Genomic DNA, 17,351 nt, shown 5'->3' on the forward strand with positions numbered 1-17,351 from the left:
ATAAGACCCTGTCTCTTAGGAACAAAACGGCAGGGGGAGAGAGTAGGTGGGGGGTGGGGGAGAGAGGAAGGGGTGGGAGAGACAGAGAAAGAAAAATAAAAGAAGAAATAAAAAGAGGTAGAGAAAGGAAGGAAGGGGGGGAGGGAGTGAGGGGAGGAGGCAGCAGGGAGGGGAGAAAAGAAGAAAGGAAAGGAAGGATGAAGAAAAAGAAAAATGACAGTGAAAGGCCAGGCGTGGTGGCTGATGACTGTAATCCCAGCACTTTGGGAGGCAGAGGCAGGTGGATCACCTAAGGTCATGAGTTCGAGACCAGCCTGGCCAACATGTTGATACCCCGTCTCTACTAAAATATAAAACTTAGCTGACCATGGTGGCAGGTGCCTGTAGTACCAGCTACTTGGGAGGTTAAGACAGGGGAATAGCTTGAACCTGGGAGAGGGAGGTTGCAATGAGTCAGGATTGCACCACGGCACTCCAGTCTCGGCAACAGAGCGAGACTCCATCTCAAAAAAAAAAAAAAAAAAAAAAAAAAAAAGCAATGTATTAGAAATAGAAGTACATCAGATTCTAATGTCAGTTATGCAGCCAATGAGGAGACACTCTGGCAAATAACCCTCTTGGTCTCAATTTATTCACCTGTAAATAGAATGAGTACTAAAAAACCACCAGAGCCAGAGAAATCCAAACTATCAGGCAAAGGGAGGGGCCCACTGAGAACCAGCCCAGCAACCCGACCACAGCTGGTCTTCCCTGGACACCATGAACCACACTGTCCAAACCTCTTCACTCCCACCAACATCGGCCATCCCCCTAACTATGAGATGCTCAAGGAGGAGCAAGAGGTGGCTGTGCTGGGGGTGCCCCACAACCATGCTCCCCTGATGTCCACCATGATCTACATCCACAGCGAGAACTCCATGCCCGACCATGTTGTCTGGTCCCTGTTCAACACCTACTTCATGAACTCCTGCTGCCTGGGCTTCATAGCACTGGTCTACTCTGTGAAGTCTAGGGACAGGAAAATGGTTGGCGACCTGACCAGGGCCCAGGCCTACACCTACACCTCCACCGCCAAGTGCCTGAACATCTGGGACCTGACTGTGCACATCATCATGACCATTCTGCTCATCATCATCCTAGTGTTGATCTTTCATGTCTATCAATAGATCAGGAGGCATCATCTAGGCCAGGAGCTCTGCCCATGATCTGAATCCCACATACTCCACCTTCCATTCCTCGCCCTGCCCCCAAAGCCAAGTCCTGTATCAGCCCTTTATCCTCACACACTTTTCTACAATGGCATTCAATAAAGTGCTCGTGTTTCTGGTTAAAAAACAAAACAAAACAAACACCAGAGTCATTTCAACTCCAAATGTGTTTGACTCTACATTGTTGAACATCTACTATGTGCCAAGAACAGAACGTAAGAATAATCTAGGCTGAGTGTGCTGGCTCACAGCCTTAACCCCAACACTTTGGGAGGCCAAGGCAAGAGGACTACTTGAGGGCAGAAGTTCAAAACCAGCCTGGGTAACAGTGAGACTGTCTCTACAAAAAATTTTTTAAATTGTAGGGAGCAGCACTTTGGGAGGCCAAGGCAGGCAGATCACTTGAGCTCAAGAGTTTGAGGCCAACCTGGGCAACATGGTAAGACCCTGTCTCTACTAAAAATACAAAAAATTAACCAGGCATGATGGTGCACGCATGTGTTACCAAGCTACTCAGGAGGATGAAGCATGAGAACTGCTTGAACTCGGGAGGTGGAGGTTGGAGTGAGCAGAAATTGCACCACCGCACTCCAGCCTGGGTGACAGAGCGAGACAGTGTCTCCAAAACAAAACAAGAAAACAAAAAAAAAATTGAAGGGTGTAATGGTGCATGTGCCTGTGGTCCCAGCTACTCAGGAGGCTGAGACGGGAGGATCACTTGAGGCTGCAATAAGCCATGATCGCAATACTGTACTCCAACCTGGGCAATAAAGCAAGATCCCATCTCAAAAAATGAATACATAAAAACAGAAAATATTAAGACTTTAGTATCTCACTTTATAAAGAAGGTATTGTTTCCCTTTTTGTTTTTTTTTTTTTTCAAGACAGAGACTCGCTCTGTCACCCAGGCTGGAGTGCAGTGGCGCGATCTCGGCTCACTGCAACCTCCACCTCCTGGGTTCAAGCGATTCCCCTGCCTCAGCCTCCCAAGTAGCCGGGACTACAGATGCATACCACCACGCCCAGCTAATTTTTTGTATTTTAGTAGAGATGAGTTTTCACCACGTTGGCCAGGTTGGTCTTGATCTCCTGACCTCATGATCCGCCCGCCACGGCCTCCCAAAGTGCTGGGATTACAGGCATGAGCCACCGTGCCCAGCCAAGGAAGGAATTCTTTCTCTTTTAATAAATAAACTAAGCCTGAGAGTGGCTGAGTAACTTGCCCAAACTTCTGACCAAGTAGTAAGTGCCAACCATCCAAGAAACAGGGATACAATCAATAGTGAATAAAACAAAGTTCCTGCTTTCATAGAACTTAAATTTAATTACTAAAGAGTGAACCATGGCCGGGAGCGGTAGCTGATGCCTGTAATCCCAACACGTTGGGAGGCCGAGGCGGGCGGACCACCTGAGGTCAGGAGTTCAAGACCAGCCTGAACAACATGGCAAAACCCTGTCTCTATTAAAAACACAAAAATTAGCTGGGCATGGTGGTGGGTCCTTGTAATCCCAACTATTTGGGAGACTGAGGCAGGAGAATCACTTGAACCCAGGAGGCTGAGGTTGCAGTGAGCCAAGATCACACCATTGCACTCCAGCCTGGGCAACACAGCAAGACTACGACTGGAAAAAAAAAAAAAAAAAAGAGTGAGCCATGATTCCAGCTTAGACTGGAGCTGCCAGATAAAATACAAGATGCTCAGTTAAATTTCAACTTTAGATAAGTAACTTTCTTCTATGCAATTTGATACACAATTATACTAAAAAATTAGTCAATGTTCATCAAAAATTCAAATTTAACTGAGTGTCTTGTATTTTTATTTCCCAAATCTGACAACCCTAGCTTAGATATAACCTCAAAACTCTTCCTCAAACCTTTAACTGCATTTCTGTAGCTCTAAAGCAGTAACTTTCTGACTGTATCAATAAAAAATTACTTTAAAAAATTTTGGGCTAGGTGCGGTGGCACATCCCTGTAATCCCAGCATTTCTGAATGCCAAGGTGGGTGGATCACCTGAGCTCCAGAGTTCAAGACCAGCCTGAACAACATGGCAAAACCCCATCTCTACAAAAAATACAAAAATTAGCCAGGCATGGGGGCGTGCTCCTGTAGTCCCAGTCACTCAGGAGGCTGAGGTGGGAGGATCGCTTGAGCCCAGGAGACAGAGATTGCAGTGAGCCGAGACTGCACCACTGCATTCTAGCCTTGGTGACAAAGACCCTGTCTCAAAAAAAGGAAAAAAAAAAAAAATTAATTGAACCATTGCTGCTCAAGGCAGAGCAGGACTAGTCCATAGGCAATGTGCCTAGAGTTGGCCAAAAACTACATTTTGAATTACAATGCAGTATATATACATTAACTCAAACCAAAGCTTAAAACAATTCTTGGCAGCTGGGCGCAGTGGCTCACACCTGTAATCCCAGCACTTTGGGAAGCCGAGGCAGGTGGATTACAAGGTCAAGAGATCAAGACCATCCTGGCCAACATGGTGAAACCCCATCTCTACTAAAAATACAAAAATTAGGTCAGGCATGATAGCTCACGCCTGTAATCCCAGCACTTTGGAAGGCCGAGGAAGGTGGATCACCTGAGGTCAGGAGTTCGAGACCAGCCTGACCAACAAGGAGAAACCCTGTCTCTACTAAACTACAAAATTAGCCAGGCGTGGTGGCCCATGTCTGTAATCCCAGCTAATCAGGAGGCTGAGGCAGGAGAACTGCTTGAATCCAGGAGGCAGATTGGGCCACTGCACTCCAGCCTCGGCAACTAAGAGTGAAACGCCATCTCAGAAACAATTATTTCAATAATGCAGTGTGTCCTAACACTTCCTATTCATTTTTCTAAAAATGCTTGTCATAATCCACTAATGTAATTTCACAATCTACTAAGGGGTCATGACCCGCCGATTGAAAAATACTTGTCTGGGAGATATAAAAAAATCATTTAACCTGGCGTTATGAGTCACCATTATGAGCACATTAATTAACTACATTGTGCTATAAAACAGTAATGCCCTTAGGGCCTAAAGTATACAGCTACAAACTTAGTCAAAACTCCCAGGCCAGGAGTGATGGCTCATGCCTGTAATCCCAGCACTTTGGGAGGCCTAGGTGGGTGGATCACCTGAGGTCAGGAGTTCAAGACCAGACTGTCCAAAATGGCAAAACCCCATCTCTACCAAAAATACAAAAATTAGCCGTGTGTGGTGGTGGGCACCTGTAATCCCAACTACTCAGGAGGCAGAGGCAGGAGAATCGCTTGAAGCTGGGAGGCAGAGGTTGCAGTGAGCCAAGATTGTACTACTGCACTCCAGCCTGGGCAACAGAGCAAGATTCTATGTCAAAAAAAAAAGCCAGGTGTTGGCCGGGCACGGTGGCTCAAGCCTGTAATCCCAGCACTTTGGGAGGCTGAGGCGGGTGGATCACGAGGTCAGGAGATCGAGACCAACCTGGCTAACATGGTGAAACCCCGTCTCTACCAAAAATGCAAAAAACTAGCCTGGCGTGGTGGTGGGCGCCTGTAGTCTCAGCTACTCGGAGGCTGAGGCGGGAGAATGGCGTGAACCCGGGAGGCGGAGCTTGCAGTGAGCCAAGATCGCGCCACTGCACCCCAGTCTGGGCGACACAGTGAGACTCTGTCTCAAAAAAAAAAAAAAAGGCCGGGCGCGGTGGCTCAAGCCTGTAATCCCAGCACTTTGGGAGGCCGAGACGGGCGGATCACGAGGTCAGGAAATCGAGACCATCCTGGCTAACCCGGTGAAACCCCGTCTCTACTAAAAAATACAAAAAACTAGCCGGGCGAGGTGGCGGGCGCCTGTAGTCCCAGCTACTCGGGAGGCTGAGGCGGGAGAATGGCGTGAACCTGGGAGGCGGAGCTTGCAGTGAGCAGAGATCGCGCCACCGCACTCCAGCCTGGGCGACAGAGCGAGACTCCCTCTCAAAAAAAAAAAAAAAAAAAAAAAGCCAGGTGCATTGGCTCACGCCTGTGGTCCCAGCATTTTGGAAGGCTGAGGCAGGCAGATCACCTGAGATCAGGAGTTCAAGACCAGCCTGGCCAATGTGGGGAAACCCTGTCTCTACTAAAAATACAAAAATTAGCCGGGCATGGTGACCAATGTCTGTAATCTCAGCTACTCAGAAGTCTGAGGCAGGAGAACTGCTTGAACCCGGAAGGCAGAGCTACAGTGAGAGGAGATGGTGCCACTGCACTCTAGCCTGGGTGACAAGAGCGAAACTCCATCTCAAAAACAACAACAACAACAAAAAACCTCCCAGAATGGTGTATTTTTTGAGCTCTTGTGTCCTTTTTTTAGTAATTCTCCAGTCTCTTTGTTTTGTTTTTTGAGACAGGGTCTCATTTTAATGCCCAGGCTGGAGTGCACTGGTGCAATCACGGCTCACTTCAACATCCAGACTCAAGTGAACCACTCGCCTCGGCCTCCCAAGTAGCTGAGACTACAGATGTGCATGACCACGCCCAGCTAAATTTTTAGTATAAATATTTTTTGTTGAGACGGGGATTGCCTTTGTTGCCCAGGCTGGACCTGCACTCCTGGGCTCAGGTAATCTGCCTGCTTCAGCCTCCCAAAGTGTTGGAATTACAGGTGTGAGACACCATGCCCAGCCATCAGTCTTCCAAACGTGTTTTTTGTATTTTTCAGAGAGTCTCGCTCTGTCACCCAGGCTGGGACACAGTGACACAATCTGAATCTGAGCTCACTGCAACCTTCAACTCTGAGGTTCAAGCGATTCTCCTGCTTCAACCTCCCAAGTAGCTGGGATTACAGGCGCACGTCCTGCCCCACGCCCGGCTTTTTTTCTTTTTTTTTTTTTTTTTGAGACGGAGTCTCCCTCTGTCGCTAGGCTAGAGTACAGTGGCCCAATCTCGGCTCACTGCAACCTCTGCCTCCTGGGTTCAAGCAATTCTCCTGCCTCAGCCTCCTGAGTAGCTGGGATTATAGACATGCACCACTACGCCCAGCTAATTTTTTTGTATTTTTAGTAGAGATGGGGTTTCACCCTGTTGGCCAGGATGGTCTCAATCTCTTGACCTTGTGATCTGCCCTCCTCAGCCTCCCAAAGTGCTGGGATTACAGGGGTGAGCCACCAAGCCCAGCCCTTTTTCTGTTTTTTAGTAGAGACAGGGTTTCACCACATTGGCCAGACTGGTCTCAAACTCCTGACCTCAAGTGATCCACCGTGCCCAGCCAAGTCTTTCAACTTTCTATCACGCTACTGTTATTTCTCATTGCGGTTAATATATCTGCCTCTGAAAATATTACTTTTCTACTTGCTGCCAATATGTATATCACAAAAGAAAGCTAGATAGAATCATGTGTAAAGTAAAAGTAAGTTCTCAAAGAGGCCATAAGGAACTCTCCAGACCAGAGGCTGAAGCAGGAGGAGTTTAGGCCCAGGAGTTGGAGGCCAGTCTGGGCAACATAACAAGACCCCCATTTCTACCAAAAAAAAAAAAAAAAAAAAACAACCTCTCCTTTCTATAATTTGCTCAAGCTTCAGTGAAAAGACATTTAGTCTTTAATTCCTGATTTCCAAATGCGTTTCAGGAATGAAAATAGTTAACTGCACAAAGTCCACAATAAATGTTTATAAACCCGAAAAGAAAAATGCAGTACGTGTTTCAAAACCAGCCCTTTATAAAAAACTAAAATTATAATCAAGATTAATTCCACTTAGAAAAATTATTAAGAACATTTCAACATGACTTTAAAAAGCAATATGAAAAATGTCAACGAAAAATATTTGACCTGGCTAGCCACGGTGCCTCACGCATGTAATTAAAGCACTTTGGGAAAACTAGGTGGATGGATCACTTGAATTTAAGAGTTTGAGACCAGCCTGGGCAACACGGCTAAACCCTGTCTCTCCAAAATATACAAAAACCGGGCATGGCTGCATGTACCTGTAGTTCCAGCTACTCAGGAGACTGAGGTAGGAGGACTGCTTGAGCCCAGGATGTTGAGGCTGCAAATGAGCCATGACCATACCACTATACTCCAACCTGGCCAACAGGGTAAGATCCAGTCTCAAAAAAAGAAAAAAAAAAAAAATTTGATCATTGGCAACACTGTTCAATAAAGCCTCTCAAGGCAATGGCTTCAGGAGACCAATATTCTAAAGCTCTGATACAGTTAATAAAAATAAACCATGTTCACTTATATTGCCAACAAGCCTCATACCACAACTAATGAGTTTTAAAAAGACTTCATTACAGAATGACATTTTATTCCATTCCCAAAATGTAGTTAGCTATTAATCATGGCACAAAACTGACATTTTCGGGCTGGACACAGTGGCTCACGCCTGTAACACCAGCATGTTAGGAGGCCTAGGTGGGTGGATCACTCGAGGCTATGATTTCAAGATCAACATGTCAAAACTCCACATCTACTGAAAATACAAAAAAACCAGGCGGGCACTGTGGGGCACACCAGTAGTTCCAACTACTCAGGAGGCTGAGGTGGGAGGATGGCTTGAACCCGGGAGACAGAGGTTGCAGTGAGCCATATTTGCAGCACTGCACTCCGGCCTTAGCAACAGAGTCAGATCCTGTCACGAAAATAAATAAATAAATAAATAAATAAAAGAAATTGACATTTTATAGTCACTTGACACAACTTCAGGGTTTAAATTACAAGCAATCTATGTAAGTATCGTTAAACGTTAATGAGAATTTCAAATTTTCACATGAATGCAAACACAGATAATTACCAGCAAATAAAAAGTCAAGGTTGCCAGGCGTGGGAGGCTGAGGCAGGTGGATCACTCGAGGCCAGGAGTTTGAGACCAACCTGGCCAATATGGTGAAACCCAGTCTCTACTAAAATACAAAAATTAGCTGGGCGAGATGGCGCATGCCTGTAGTCCCAGCTACTCAGGAGGCTGAGGCAGAAAAATGTCTTTAACCCAGGAGGCAGAGATTGTAGTGAGCCGAGATCGCGCCACTGCACTCCAGCCTGGGCGACAGAGCGAGACTCCGTCTCAAAAAAAATAAAAATAAAAAATAAAAAGTTAAGGTTAACAGCTGTGACAAGTTTTAATTAACAACCCAGACTCATAAAAATACTAAACCAGGCCAGGCATGGTGGCTCATGCCTGTAATCCCAGCACTTTGGGAAGCCAAGGCAGGCGGATCACAAGGTCAGGAGATCAAGACCATCCTGGCTAACACAGTGAAACCCCGTCTCTACTAAAAATACACAAAAAAAAATTAGCCAAGCATGGTGGCGGGCACCTGTAGTCCCAGCTACTCGGGAGGCTGAGGCAGAAGGATGGCATGAACTTGGGGGGCGGAGCTTGCAGTGAGCCAAGATGGCACCACTGCACTCCAGCCTGGGTGACAGAGCGAGACTCCGTCTCAAAAAAAACAATAAAAACAAAAACTAAACCAAGCCGGTCACGGTGGCTCACTCCTGTAATCCCAGCACTTTGGAAGGCCGAGGCAGTTGGATCACCTAAGGTCAGGAGTCCAAGACCAGCCTGGCCAACATGATGAAACCCCATCTCTACTAAAAATACAAAAATTAGCCAGGCGTGGTGGCACACACCTATAATCCCAGCTACTCGGGAGGCTGAGGCAGGACAATCACTTGAACTATGGAGGCAGAGGTTGCAGTGAGCCGAGATCACACCACTGCATTCCGGCCTGGGTGACAGGATGACACCCCGCAACACACGCACACACAAATAATAATAATTTAAATCAGCCAGGCATAGTGGCTCACACCTGTAATCCCAGCACCCTGGGAAGCCAAGGAGGGCAAATTGTTTGAGGTCAGGAATTCAAGGCCATCCTGGGCAACAAGTTAAAACCTCTGTCCCTACAAAAAAAAAAAAAAAAAAGCCAGGCGCAGTGGCTTATGCCTGTAATTCCAACACTTTGGGAGGCCAAGGTAGGTGGATCACCTGAGGTCGGGGTTGAAGACCAGACTGACCAACATGATGAAACCCCATCTCTACCAATAACAAAAAAAATTAGCCAGGTGTGGGGGCGCATGCCTATAATCCCAGCTACTCAGGAGGCTGAGGCATGAGAATCACTTGAACCCAGGAGGCAGAGATTGCAGTGAGCTGAGATCCTACCACTGCACTTCAGCCTGGGCAACAGAGTCAAACAAAAATTTTGCTGGGCATGGTGGCACATGCCTGTGGTCTCAGATACTCAGGAGGCTGAGATGGGAGGATCACCTGGGCCTGAGAACTTGAGGTTGCAATGAGCCATGATGATGCCACTGCACTCCCTCCTGGGCGACAGAGCTAGACCCCGTCTCAAAAAATAAATAAGGCCGGGCCCAGTGGCTCAAGCCTGTAATCCCAAAACTTTGGGAGGCCAAGACGGGCAGATCACCTAAGGTCAGGAGTTCAAGACCAGCCTGGCCAACATGGTGAAACCCCATCTCTACTAAAAAAAAAAAAAAATACAAAACTTTGCCAGGTGTGGTGGTGCACGCCTGTAATACCAGCTACTCAGCAGGCTGAGGCAGGAGAATCACTTGAACCTGGGAGGCAGAGGTTACAGTGAGCCGAGATCATGCCACTGCTTTCCAGCCTGGGTGACAGAGTGAGACTCTGTCTCAAAATAAATAAATATCCGAGGATTTAACATTTAAGTAGATTTCACACCACATAAGTACAGAACTACATACATTAAAAACAAAGATAAGAAAATAGACCTCCTATTTTAGCAAGCCAAAATCAAGGTTACAAAAAGATATCCTGAAGGTCAAGGACTGTCCGTGACTGTATTCTTAAAACAAGACTGTTAGGGGGCCGGGCACAGTGGCTCACGCCTGTAATCCCAGCACTGGGCAGATCACAAGGTCAGGAGATCAAGACCATCCTGCCCAATATGGTGAAACCCCGTCTCTACTAAAAATACAAAAATTAACTGGGCATCGTGGCGTGCGCCTATAGTCCCAGCTACATGGGAGGCTAAGGCAGGAGAATCACTTGAACCTGGGAAGCGGAGGTTGCAGTGAGCTGAGATGGCACCACTGTACTCCAGCCTGGTGACAGTGAGACTCCGTCTGGAAAAAAAAAAAAAAGAAAGAAAAAAAAAAGAAAGCCTGTTAGGAACCAGACTGCACAACACGAGCTGTGTGAGCATTAGCACCTGAGCCCCACCTGTCAGATAAGGTGCAGTGTTAGGCTCTCACAGGAGCACAAACTCTACTGGGAACTGCGCATGGCGAAGGATGTAGGTTGTGTGCTCTTAATGAGAATGAACCTAACAAATGCGTAATGATCTGAGGTGGAACAGTTTCTTTTTTTTTTTTTTTTTTTTTTTTGAGACGGGGTCTCACTTTGTCCCCCAGGCTGGAGTGCAGTAGCTCGATCTCGGCTCAGTGCAAGCTCCGCCTCCCGAGTTTCATGCCATTCTCTGGCCTCAGCCTCCCCAGTAGCTGGGAGTACTGGCGCCCTCCAACACGCCCAGCTAACTTTTTTGTATTTTTAGTAAAGACAGGGTTTCACCGTGTTAACCAGGATGGTCTCAAACTCCTGACCTCGTGATCCGCCCGCCTCAGCCTCCAAAGTGCTGGGATTACAGGCGTGAGCCACCGCACCTGGCCGGTAGAACAGTTTCATCTCAAAATCATCCCCTGCCCCTGTGGAAAAACCATCTTCCATAAAGCTGGTCCCTAGTGTCAAAAAGGTTGGGGACCATTGCCTTAAAATACACAGCAGGATCTTGTGTATATATTATGTCTCCATTTATTTCAAGGGAGGGGCCCTGGAACTTAAAATTTAAAAATAAAAATAAAAATAAAGGGGGGGGCACTGTGCAGTGGCTCACACCTGTAATCTCAGCACTTTGGGAAACTGAGACAGGAGGACTGCTTGAGTCCAGGAGTTTGAGACCAATCTGGGCAACACGGCAGGACCCTGTCTCTACAAAAAATTTAAATGTTAGCCAGCTGGTGTGTACCTGTAGTCCCAGCCACGCAGGAGGGTAAGGCAGGAGAAATGCTTGAGCCCCGAAGATTGAGGCTGCACTCCAGCCTGGGTGACAGAGGGAGACCTTGACTCTAAAAGAAAAATAATAAATGGAGAGGTGTAATAAAATCCTACAAATGTTGCTTTGGGCAAGTTCCCTAATCTCTCAAAGCTTAGGGTTTTTGCCTTCCATTTTTAAGATTTAGGAATTTTTGTTGTTGATGTTACTGTTCTTTGAGAAACAGAGTAGGCCACGCACAATGGCTCACGGCTGTAACCCCAGCACTTTGGGAGGCCAAGGCGGTGGACCACCCAAGGTCAGGAGTTCGAGACAAGCCTGACCAACATGGTGAAACCCCATCTCTACTAAAAATGCAAAAATTAGCTGCGCGGGGTGGCAGGCACCTGTAATCTCAGCTACTCAGAAGGCTAAGGCAGGAGAATCACTTGAACCCGGGAAACAAAGGTTGCAATGAGCTGAGATTGCGCCATTGCACTCCAAACTGGGAAAGAGCAAAACTCTGTCTCAAAAAAAAAAAAAAAAAAAAAAACCACCTTAGCTCACGAGGCTGGGTGGGGAGGCTCACGCCTGTAATCCCAACACTTTGGGAATCACCTGAGGCCAGGAGTTCAAGACCAGCCTGGCCAACATGAGTGAAACCCCGTAACTACTAAAAATGCAAAAATTAGCCGGGCATGGTGTTGGGTGCCTGTAATCCCAGCTATTCGGGAGGGCTAAGGCAGGAGAATTGCTTCAACCCCGGAGGCGGAGGCGGAGGTTGCAGTGAGCCAAGGTCACACCACTGCACTCCAGCCGGGCGACAAAGACTCTGTCTCAAACAAAAAAACCCTTAGATGGGTCGATTGTGGTGGCTCACGCCTGTAATCCTAGCACTTTGGGAGGCCGAGGCGGGAAGATCATGAGGTCAGGAGATCGAGACCATCCTGGCTAACATGGTGAAACCCCATCTCTACTAAAAATACAAAAAATTAGCCAGGCGTGGTGGTGGGCGCCCGTAGTCACAGCTACTCAGGAGGCTGAGGCAGGAGAATGGCGTGAAACTGGGAGGCGGAGGTTGCAGTGAGCCAAGATGGCACCACTGTACTCCAGCCTGGGCGACAGAGTGAGACTCCGTCTAGAAAAAAAAGAAAAAAAAAAACCCTTAGATGGTAACAGTCACGTCATAGATGACCCAGATAATCTTAGAAAAAAAAAACAAAAAAAATAAAACCCAAGTACCTTCATTTAAAAAGATACAGTAGCAGCCAGGCATGGTGGCTCACCCCTGTAATCCCAGCACTTTGGGAGGCCGAGGTGGGTGGATCACCTGAGGTCAGGAGTTTGAGACCATCCTGGCCAACATGGTGAAACCCAATCTCTACTAAAAATACAAAAATTAGCCAGGCGTGGTGGCGTGCACATGTAGTCCTAGCTACTTAGGAGGCTGAGGCAGGAGAATCACTTGAACCCAGGAGACAGAGGTTGCAGTAAGCAGAGATCGTGCCACTGCACTCCAGCCTGGGCAACACAGCAAGACTCCACCTCAAAAAAAAAAAAAAAAAGACAGTAGCAGGTGTGCCTGTTAACAAACTGTTTACATCTCCATTGAAGTTGTCACAATTACTTGAAATACCTAAAAAAAAAAAAGTAGGGTTTTGTTCATGCTTAACTTTTACACAACATCAAAATACTATCACTATCTAGTCAAAATAGAAAATTGTAATTCTCGCCGGGCGCGGTGGCTCACGCCTGTAATCCCAGCACTTTGGGAGGCCGAGACGGGCGGATCACGAGGTCAGGAGATCGAGACCATCCTGGCTAACACGGTGAAACCCCAACTCTACTAAAAAATACAAAAAAATAGCCGGGTGCGGTGGTGGGCGCCTGTAGTCCCAGCTACTCGGGAGGCTGAGGCAGGAGAATGGCGTGAACCCGGGAGGCGGAGCTTGCAGTGAGCTGAGATCCGGCCACTGCACTCCAGCCTGGGCGACAGAGCGAGTCTCCGTCTCAAAAAAAAAAAAAAAGAAAATTGTAATTCTCGAGGACAATCTTCTAAAATGTTAAAATTCCTTTCAAAGCAAAAAACTGTACTTTGCTAAGGTGACAGTTTTAACACAGCTGTAGCTATTTAGGACAAAGAAAATGAGATCCTCCTTTGTTTTTTCTTCTTTGTTTTGAGACAGAGTCTCACTCTGTTGCCCAGGCTGAAGTGCAATGGCATGATTTCGGCTCACTGCAACCTCCACCTCCTGGGTTCACGCAATTCTCCTACCTCAGCCTCCCAAGAAGCTGGGATTACAGGCACCCACCACCATGCCTGGCTAATTTTTTTATTTTTAGTAGAGACGGGGTTTCACCATGTTGGCCAGGCTAGTCTCGAACTCCTGACTCCAGGTGATCCACCTGCCTCCGTCTCATAAAGTGCTGGGATTACAGGTGTGAGCCACCGCACCTGGCCTTGAGATCCTCCTTTAAGTCAAAACATACGGCTACTATATAGCTACAATATGAGTTAATATCCCTTATGTAAAATTATATACCATCGCTAATTAGAGTAACACTGAAAATACAAGTTTACATTTAACCAAAAAAAGGAACACCATGACTGATCCCATAAATGTTTTCACTGTTTCAGAATGTGAAATCTTTAAGCAACTACAGACTTACTTTTTTCTCTTAAAAAAAAAGAAAAAGAAAACCAATGCAAGTTTTGGCAACTTAAAAAGTTTATTTTTTCCACATACTTGAAACAAAAACTAAACTAATTAGGTAAAATATATAAGCCCAAAAGAAAAACAAAACATGCCTCTTTGGTTAGTAATAGCCATCTACAATTTACCTCTAATGACCCTCAATGTCAATTAACTTTTTTGGTCTAACTTCAGAGATGGTTAGTATCAATATGCACATAAAAGAATAACAAAGGATGATGCCATTTAAACCTTATAAATTACTAATGAGGCCACAAGACTAATTAATCTAGATAAAAAGCAAATGGCTAAATACCTGACCTTCAAATCTTTGCTCAAATGTTAGCTCCTCAATGAAGCTCCCCCTAATCCATTTAAAATTGTAACTCATTCCCCTTCCCACACTCCCTATACCTTTAATCTGCTTTCTTCTAATCCCATAGCTCTTATACACTATTATACACAGGCTGGTAATTTAATGTCTCATTGTCTACCTAGTCACATTAGAATGTAAACTCCAAAAGGACAATATACTTGCTTTGTTCACTGATTAATCCCAAAAACCCTGTGTACATAGATGCTTCACTAGAGCTATGTTCAATGTAGATATTTTAGGTCCTTCTACAAGATATTTAACTGCAAAAGATGAACGGTCTCAATGAAATTTAAATGGAAGCATGACGAACAACTACATTAAACCACAGCACACTTTCTTTTTTTTTTTTTGGAGACAGAACTCACTCTGTCTCCCAGGCTGGAGTGCAGCGGTGCGATCTCAGCTGACTGCAACCTCCTCCGCCTCCTGGGCTCAAGTGATTCTCCTGCCTCAGCCTCCGAGTAACTGGGATTACAGGCGCCTGGCTAAACAGCACAATTTTTAAGTTGCAATGCTTCAAGAGAAAGAAGCAGTAAAAATACTAAGCTGAAAATCACTAAAAGAAAAATATTTTATTCACACTGAATCCTGTATCCCAAGCAATTCTAATGTCATATTATTTAGGTTTAGGAATAGAGTAACAGAATTGTAAATCCCTATTTTTATTTTTAATGGGGAAGGGAATGTAGAAGAAGGAGAAGATGAGTTAACCAGTGAAAATTCCCAACAGTGCCATGAAATTACATGAAAGTTACCAAAAATAACTTGGTCATAGGCTAGCAGCTAATAAAAAACACTTTCAGATGAAAAAGAGAGGTTAACAACAACAACAAAGCTTTAGAACAGTTCCTCAGGAATTTCATTCCTGCACTTAACTCAGTACTATAACAATAGATAAACCAAGTATCCTCATTAATAACAGTGGTTACAGGTTTCAAAACATCTTCACATATATTACCTTATAAAATCCTCAGAGGAACCAAATTAAACTCAAACATAAATAATCCAGTAACAAAAGCACTTAATAATGTATGCACTTGACAGTAAAAACGCAATTTTTCCTTTGAAAATTCCCCACAATATTTGAGAAACTACAAAGAAACCATTCTATGGACGAGCAACCTTCTTGGCACTGGAAGTAATACAAGTCTTCTAAAGAATAATAGAGCACCGTGGACGGGCGCAGTGGCTCACACCTGTAATCCCAGCACTTTGGGAGGCCGAGGCGGGAGGATCATGACGTCGGGAGATCGAGACCATCCTGGCCAACATGGTGAAACCCTGTCTCTACTAAAAAATGCAAAAAATTAGCTGGGCATGGTGGCAGGCTCCTGTAGTCCCAGTTACTTGGGAGGCTGAGGCAGGAGAATGGCGTGAACCCAAGAGGAGGTTGCAGTGAGCCAAGATCCAAGATCGCGCCACTGCACTCTAGGCTTGGTGACAGAGCAAGACTCTGTCTCTTAAAAAAAAAAAAAAGAAGAAGAATAGAGCACTGCTAGCAAAAGCCATCAAAATCCTGAAACCCTTTGACCTAGTAAAACCACTCTTGGGAACTTTCTCTAAGGAAATAATTACACTGAAGCAAAAAGCTATTTAAAAATGTTCACTGCACCACTATCTATAACAAAAAAGTGGAAACCCAATTCCCAACAATAGAATGGTTAAGTAAAAACCTTACAGCCAGGCGCAGTGGCTCACACCTGTAATCCCAGCACTTTGAGAGGCAAGGGCGGGTGGATCACCTAAGGTTGGGAGTTTGAGGCCAACATGGCGAAACCCTGTCTCTACTAAAAATACAAAAATTAGTCAAGCATGGTGGCATGTTCCTGTAGACCCAGCTACTCAGGAAGCTGAGGTGGGAGAATCGCTTGAACCTAGGAGTCAGAGGCTGCAGTGAGCTGAGATCATACCGCTGCACTCCAGACTGGGCAACAGACTCCGTCTCAAAAAAAAAAAAAAAAAAATTTACATTTACAATACAATGTTCAGGAGAAAAAAGCTAACTACAAAATAACATACACAATCACCTCTACTACATAAAAACAAAAAGGTAAAAAACAAAAATAAGAATTAGACGGATGGTTGGGGGCAGTGGCTCATGTCTGCCTGTAATCCTGGCACTTTGGGAGGCCAAGGCTGGCAGACCACTTGAGGTCAGGAGGAGTTGAGACCAGCCTGGCCAACAAGGTGAAACCCTGTCTCTACTAAAAATACAAAAATTGGCCAGGGGCAGTAGCTGACACCTGTAATCCCAGCACTTTGGGAGGCCAAGGCAGGTGGATGACTTGAGATCAGGAGTTCGAGACCAGCCTGGCCAACATGGCAAAATCCCGTCCTCACTAAAAATACAAAAAAATTAGCCAGGTGTGGTGGCACGAACCTGTAATCCCAGCTACTCGGGAAGCTGAGGCCGGAGAATCACTTGAATGAACCCAGGAAGCAGAGACTGCAGTGAGCTGAGATCAGGCCACTGCACTCCAGTCTGGGCTGTAACAGAGTGAGATTCCATCTCAAAAAAAAAAAATAATAATAATTATATTAAAGTAAAATTATGTTCTAATATTGTGCTTACATTATCTTTCCTAAAACAGCCACCTTCAAACATGTGTATAACAAAGATAGAAGAAATCACTTCTTTTTTTTTTTTTTTTTTTTTTTGAGACGGAGTCTTGCTCTGTAGCCCGGGCTGGAGTGCCTTGGCGCAATCTCGGCTCACTGCAAGCTCCGCCTCCCGGGTTTACGCCATTCTCCTGCCTCAGCCTCCCGAGTAGCTGGGACTACAGGCGCCCGCCACCTCGCCCCGCTATTTTTTTGTATTTTTTAGTAGAGATGGGGTTTCACCGTGTTAGCCAGGATGGTCTCGATCTCCTGACCTCGTGATCCGCCTGTCTCGGCCTCCCAAAGTGCTGGGATTACAGGCTTGAGCCACCGCGCCCGGCCAGAATAAATCACTTCTGAAAGTCATGAAAAACTATTCACACACACAAGAAGTCAAATTATGAGATGTTTCTTAAAGCAGATGTGAATTTCCAGACTTTCAAGAATATTTTGCTATCTCGAAACTTGTCAAATCCAATGCTGCATTTTCTTTTTTCACCCTTGCTCTCAGAAACTTATTTTC

General features: G+C 45.6%; 2 protein-coding genes and 1 pseudogene across 14 annotated transcripts in view; 2 read left to right on the forward strand and 1 right to left on the reverse strand.

The window, feature by feature from the left end:
- The window catches only part of ALDH2 (aldehyde dehydrogenase 2 family member), a 419,735-nt gene that overhangs the window by 191,812 nt on the left and 210,572 nt on the right, over nt 1-17,351 (forward strand). The gene's annotated exons all lie outside the window — the stretch shown is intronic.
- ATXN2 (ataxin 2) overlaps nt 1-17,351 on the reverse strand; it is a 154,987-nt gene that overhangs the window by 134,236 nt on the left and 3,400 nt on the right. The gene's annotated exons all lie outside the window — the stretch shown is intronic.
- Nucleotides 760-1,345, forward strand: LOC126931526 (interferon-induced transmembrane protein 3-like; annotated as a pseudogene). Its single transcript, XR_007717862.1, has one exon. The product of XR_007717862.1 is annotated as an interferon-induced transmembrane protein 3-like (transcript).

Source organism: Macaca thibetana, chromosome 11, assembly GCF_024542745.1.
Source record: "Macaca thibetana thibetana isolate TM-01 chromosome 11, ASM2454274v1, whole genome shotgun sequence".
NCBI classification, from domain to species: domain Eukaryota; kingdom Metazoa; phylum Chordata; class Mammalia; order Primates; family Cercopithecidae; genus Macaca; species Macaca thibetana.